The following is a 6590-nucleotide window of genomic DNA, read 5'->3' on the forward strand; positions in this document are numbered from 1 at the left end:
TAAGTCGGCATTGTGCCTTTTGTATTTAATTCCGATGCAATTTCTGTGTTTCGTCGTCGATAAGAAGGTCCAAGGTATACAGTAAACCTGAAGTGAAGCATCGGAATCTATAACTAGTGTCACAGGAATTGTTCAAACATAGACAGTAAGAAGAGTCAGTCTTCTTGTACATAAGTCGGCATTGTGCCTTTTCCATTTAATTCCGATGCAATTTCTGTGTTTCATCGTCGATAAGAAGGTCAAAGGGATACAGTAAACCTGAAGTGAAGCATCGGAATCTATAACTAGTGTCACAGGAATGGTTCAAACATAGACAGTAGGAAGAGTCAGTCTTCTTGTACTTAACTCGGCATTGTGCCTTTTCTATTTAATTCCGATGCCATTTCAGTGTTTCATCGTCAGTAAGAAGGTCAGAGGGATACAGTGAACCTGAAGTGAAGCACTGGAATCTATAACTAGTGTCACAGGAATGGTTCAAAACATAGACAATAGGAAGGGTCAGTCTTCTTGAACTTATGTCGGCATTGTGCCTCTTCTATTTAATTCCGATGCAGTTTCTGTGTTTCGTCGTCAATAAGAAGGTCCAAGGGATACAGTAAACCTGAAGTGAAGCATCGGAATCAATAACTAGTGTCACAGGAATGTTTCAAATCATAGAAAGTAGGAAGAGTCAGTCTTCTTGTACTTAAGTCGACATTGTGCGTTTTCTATTTAATTCCGATGCAATTTCTGTTTTTCGTCGTCAATAAGAAAGTCCAAGGGATACAGTAAACCTGAAGTGAAGCATCGGAATCTATAACTAGTGTCACAGGAATGGTTCAAAATATAGACAGTAAGATGAGTCAGTCTTCTTGTACATAAGTCGGCATTGTGCCTTTTGTATTTAATTCCTATGACATTTCTGTGTTTCATCGTCAGTAATAAGGTCCAAGGGATACAGTAAATCTGAAGTGAAGCATCGGAACCTATAACTAGTGTCACAGGAATGGTTCAAAACATAGACAGCAAGAAGAGTTAGTCTTCTTGTACTTAAGTCGGCATTGTGCCTTTTCTATTTAATTCCGATGCAATTTCTGTGTTTCATCATCAATAAGAAGGTCAGAGGGATACAGAATACCTGAAGTGAAGCATCGAACTAATGTCACAGGAATGGTTCAAAACATAGACAGTAACAAGAGTCAGTCTTCTTGTACTTAAGTCGGCATTGTGCCTTTTGTATTTAATTCCGATGCAATTTCTGTGTCTCATCGTCAACAAGAAGGTCCAAGGGATACAGTAAACATATAGTGAAGCATCGGAATCCAAAACTTGTGTCACAGGAAATGTTCAAATCATAGTCATTAAGATGAGTCAGTCTTCTTGTACTTAAGTCGGCATTGTGCCTTTTCTATTTAATTTCGATGCAATTTCATTGTTTCGTCGTCAATAAGAAGGTACAAGTAATACAGTAGACCTGAAGTGAAGCATCGGAATCTAAAACCGGTCTCACAGGAAAGGTTCAAAACATAGGGAGTAACAAGAGCAAGTCATCTTATATTTGAGTCGCCATTATGCCTTTTGTATTTAATTCCGATGCAATTTCTGTGTTTCATCGTCAATAAGAAGGTCAGAGGGATACAGTAAACCGGAAGTGAAGCATCAGAATCTATAACTAGTGTCACAGGAATGATTAAAAATAGACTGTAAGAGGAGTCAGTCTTCTTGTACTGAAGTCGGCATTTTGCCTTTTGTATTTAAATCCGATGCAATTTCTATGTTTCCTCGTCAATATGAAGGTCCAAGGGAAACAGTAAACATATAGTGAAGCATCGGAATCTAAAACTGGACTCACAGGAAACGTTCACAACATAGTCAGTAAGAAGAGTCAGACTTCTTGTTCTTAAGTCGGCATTGTGTCTTTTGTATTTAATTCCGATGCAATTGCTGTGTTTCATCGTCAATAAGAAGGTCCGAGGGATACAGTAAACCTGAAGTGAAGCATCGAAATCTATTACTAGTGTCACAGGAATGGTTCAAAACGTAGACAGTAGGAAGAGTCAGTCTACTTGTACTTACGTCGGCATTGTGAATTTTCTATTTAATTCCGATGCAATTTCTGTGTTTCATCGTCGATAAGAAGGTCAAATGGATACAGTAAACCTGAAGTGAAGCATCGGAATCTATAACTAGTGTCACAGGAATGGTTCAAAGCATAGACAATGGGAAGGGTCAGTCTTCTTGAACTTATGTCGGCATTGTGCCTTTTCTATTTAATTCCGATGCAGTTTCTGTGTTTCGTCGTCAATAAGAAGGTCCAAGGGATACAGTAAACCTGAAGTGAAGCATCGGAATCTATAACTAGTGTCACAGGAATGTTTCAAAACATAGAAAGTAGGAAGAGTCAGTCTTCTTGTACTTAAGTCGGCATTGTGCCTTTTCTATTCAATTCCGATGCAATTTCTGTGTTTCGTCGTCAATAAGAAAGTCCAATACAGTAAACCTGAAGTGAAGCATCAGAATCTATATGTAGTGTCACAGGAAAGGTTCAAAACATAGACAGTAAGAAGAGTCAGTCTTCTTGTACTTAAGTCGGCGTTGTGCCTTTTCTATTTAATTCCGATGCAATTTCTGTGTTTCATCTTTAATAGGAACGTCAGAGGGATACAGTAAACCTGAAGTGAAGCATCGGAATCTATAACTAGTGTCACATGAATGGTTCAAAACATAAGCAGATAGAAGAATCAGTCTTCTTGTACTTAAGTCGGCATTGTGCCTTTTGTATTTAATTCCGATGCAATTTCTGTGTTTCGTCGTCGATAAGAAGGTCCAAGGTATACAGTAAACCTGAAGTGAAGCATCGGAATCTATAACTAGTGTCACAGGAATTGTTCAAACATAGACAGTAAGAAGAGTCAGTCTTCTTGTACATAAGTCGGCATTGTGCCTTTTCCATTTAATTCCGATGCAATTTCTGTGTTTCATCGTCGATAAGAAGGTCAAAGGGATACAGTAAACCTGAAGTGAAGCATCGGAATCTATAACTAGTGAGCTGGATCGGTTCAAAAGGTAGACAGCAAGAAGAGTCAGTCTTCTTGTACTTAAGTCGGCATTGTGGCTTTTCTATATAATTCCGATGCAATTTCTGTGTGTCATCATCAATAAGAAGGTCAGAGGGATACAGAATACCTGAAATGAAGCATCGAACTAGTGTCACAGGAATGGTTCAAAACATAGACAGTAACAAGAGTCAGTCTTCTTGTACTTAAGTTGGCATTGTGCCTTTTGTATTTAATTCCGATGCAATTTCTGTGTCTCATCGTCAATAAGAAAGTCCGAGGGATACAGTAAACCTGAACTGAGGCATCGGAATCTATAGCTAGTGTCACAGGAATGGTTCAAATCATAGTCAGTAAGAAGAGTCAGTCTTCTTGTACTTAAGTCGGGATTGTGCCTTTTCTATTCAATTTCGATGCAATTTCATTGTTTCGTCGTCAATAAGAAGGTACAAGTAATACAGTAAACCTGAAGCGAAGCATCGGAATCTAAAACCGGTCTCACAGGAGAGGTTCAAAGCATAGGGAGCAACAAGAGCAAGTCATCTTGTATTTGAGTCGCCATTATGCCTTTTGTATTTAATTCCGATGCAATTTCTGTGTTTCATCGTCAATAAGACGGTCAGAGGGATACAGTAAACCTGAAGTGATGCATCGGAATCTATAACTAGTGTCACAGGAATGATTAAAAATAGAGAGTAAGAAGAGTCAGTCTTCTTGTACTTAAGTCGGCATTTTGCCTTTTGTATTTAAATCCGATGCAATTTTTGTGTTTCATCGTCAATAAGAAGGTCCGAGGGATACGGTAAACATATACTGAAGCATCGGAATCTAAAACTGGTCTCACAGGAAATGTTCACAACATAGTCAGTAAGAAGAGTCAGACTTATTGTTCTTAAGTCGGCATTGTGCCTTTTCTATTTAATTCAGATGCAATTGCTGCGTTTCATCGTCAATAAGAAGGTCCGAGGGATACAGTAATCCTTAAGTGAAGCATCGAAATCTATTACTAGTGTAACAGGAATGGTTCAAAACGTAGACAGTAGGAAGAGTCAGTCTACTTGTACTTACGTCGGCATTGTGCCTTTTCCATTTAATTCCGATGCAATTTCTGTGTTACGTCGTCAATAACAAGGTCCAAGGGATACAGTAAATCTGAAGTGAAGCATCGAAATCTATAACTAGTGTCACAGGAATGGTTCAAAGCATAGACAGTAAGAAGATTCAGTTTTCTTGTACTTAAGTCGGCATTGTGCCTTTTGTATTTAATTCCGATGCAATTTCTGTGTTTCGTCGTCGATAAGAAGGTCCAAGGTATACAGTAAACCTGAAGTGAAGCATCGGAATCTATAACTAGTGTCACAGGAATTGTTCAAACATAGACAGTAAGAAGAGTCAGTCTTCTTGTACATAAGTCGGCATTGTGCCTTTTCCATTTAATTCCGATGCAATTTCTGTGTTTCATCGTCGATAAGAAGGTCAAAGGGATACAGTAAACCTGAAGTGAAGCATCGGAATCTATAACTAGTGTCACAGGAATGGTTCAAACATAGACAGTAGGAAGAGTCAGTCTTCTTGTACTTAACTCGGCATTGTGCCTTTTCTATTTAATTCCGATGCCATTTCAGTGTTTCATCGTCAGTAAGAAGGTCAGAGGGATACAGTGAACCTGAAGTGAAGCACTGGAATCTATAACTAGTGTCACAGGAATGGTTCAAAACATAGACAATAGGAAGGGTCAGTCTTCTTGAACTTATGTCGGCATTGTGCCTCTTCTATTTAATTCCGATGCAGTTTCTGTGTTTCGTCGTCAATAAGAAGGTCCAAGGGATACAGTAAACCTGAAGTGAAGCATCGGAATCAATAACTAGTGTCACAGGAATGTTTCAAATCATAGAAAGTAGGAAGAGTCAGTCTTCTTGTACTTAAGTCGACATTGTGCGTTTTCTATTTAATTCCGATGCAATTTCTGTTTTTCGTCGTCAATAAGAAAGTCCAAGGGATACAGTAAACCTGAAGTGAAGCATCGGAATCTATAACTAGTGTCACAGGAATGGTTCAAAATATAGACAGTAAGATGAGTCAGTCTTCTTGTACATAAGTCGGCATTGTGCCTTTTGTATTTAATTCCTATGACATTTCTGTGTTTCATCGTCAGTAATAAGGTCCAAGGGATACAGTAAATCTGAAGTGAAGCATCGGAACCTATAACTAGTGTCACAGGAATGGTTCAAAACATAGACAGCAAGAAGAGTTAGTCTTCTTGTACTTAAGTCGGCATTGTGCCTTTTCTATTTAATTCCGATGCAATTTCTGTGTTTCATCATCAATAAGAAGGTCAGAGGGATACAGAATACCTGAAGTGAAGCATCGAACTAATGTCACAGGAATGGTTCAAAACATAGACAGTAACAAGAGTCAGTCTTCTTGTACTTAAGTCGGCATTGTGCCTTTTGTATTTAATTCCGATGCAATTTCTGTGTCTCATCGTCAACAAGAAGGTCCAAGGGATACAGTAAACATATAGTGAAGCATCGGAATCCAAAACTTGTGTCACAGGAAATGTTCAAATCATAGTCATTAAGATGAGTCAGTCTTCTTGTACTTAAGTCGGCATTGTGCCTTTTCTATTTAATTTCGATGCAATTTCATTGTTTCGTCGTCAATAAGAAGGTACAAGTAATACAGTAGACCTGAAGTGAAGCATCGGAATCTAAAACCGGTCTCACAGGAAAGGTTCAAAACATAGGGAGTAACAAGAGCAAGTCATCTTATATTTGAGTCGCCATTATGCCTTTTGTATTTAATTCCGATGCAATTTCTGTGTTTCATCGTCAATAAGAAGGTCAGAGGGATACAGTAAACCGGAAGTGAAGCATCAGAATCTATAACTAGTGTCACAGGAATGATTAAAAATAGACTGTAAGAGGAGTCAGTCTTCTTGTACTGAAGTCGGCATTTTGCCTTTTGTATTTAAATCCGATGCAATTTCTATGTTTCCTCGTCAATATGAAGGTCCAAGGGAAACAGTAAACATATAGTGAAGCATCGGAATCTAAAACTGGACTCACAGGAAACGTTCACAACATAGTCAGTAAGAAGAGTCAGACTTCTTGTTCTTAAGTCGGCATTGTGTCTTTTGTATTTAATTCCGATGCAATTGCTGTGTTTCATCGTCAATAAGAAGGTCCGAGGGATACAGTAAACCTGAAGTGAAGCATCGAAATCTATTACTAGTGTCACAGGAATGGTTCAAAACGTAGACAGTAGGAAGAGTCAGTCTACTTGTACTTACGTCGGCATTGTGAATTTTCTATTTAATTCCGATGCAATTTCTGTGTTTCATCGTCGATAAGAAGGTCAAATGGATACAGTAAACCTGAAGTGAAGCATCGGAATCTATAACTAGTGTCACAGGAATGGTTCAAAGCATAGACAATGGGAAGGGTCAGTCTTCTTGAACTTATGTCGGCATTGTGCCTTTTCTATTTAATTCCGATGCAGTTTCTGTGTTTCGTCGTCAATAAGAAGGTCCAAGGGATACAGTAAACCTGAAGT

The sequence above is a fragment of the Schistocerca serialis genome, chromosome 6, assembly GCF_023864345.2.
Source record: "Schistocerca serialis cubense isolate TAMUIC-IGC-003099 chromosome 6, iqSchSeri2.2, whole genome shotgun sequence".
Lineage (NCBI taxonomy): Eukaryota > Metazoa > Arthropoda > Insecta > Orthoptera > Acrididae > Schistocerca > Schistocerca serialis.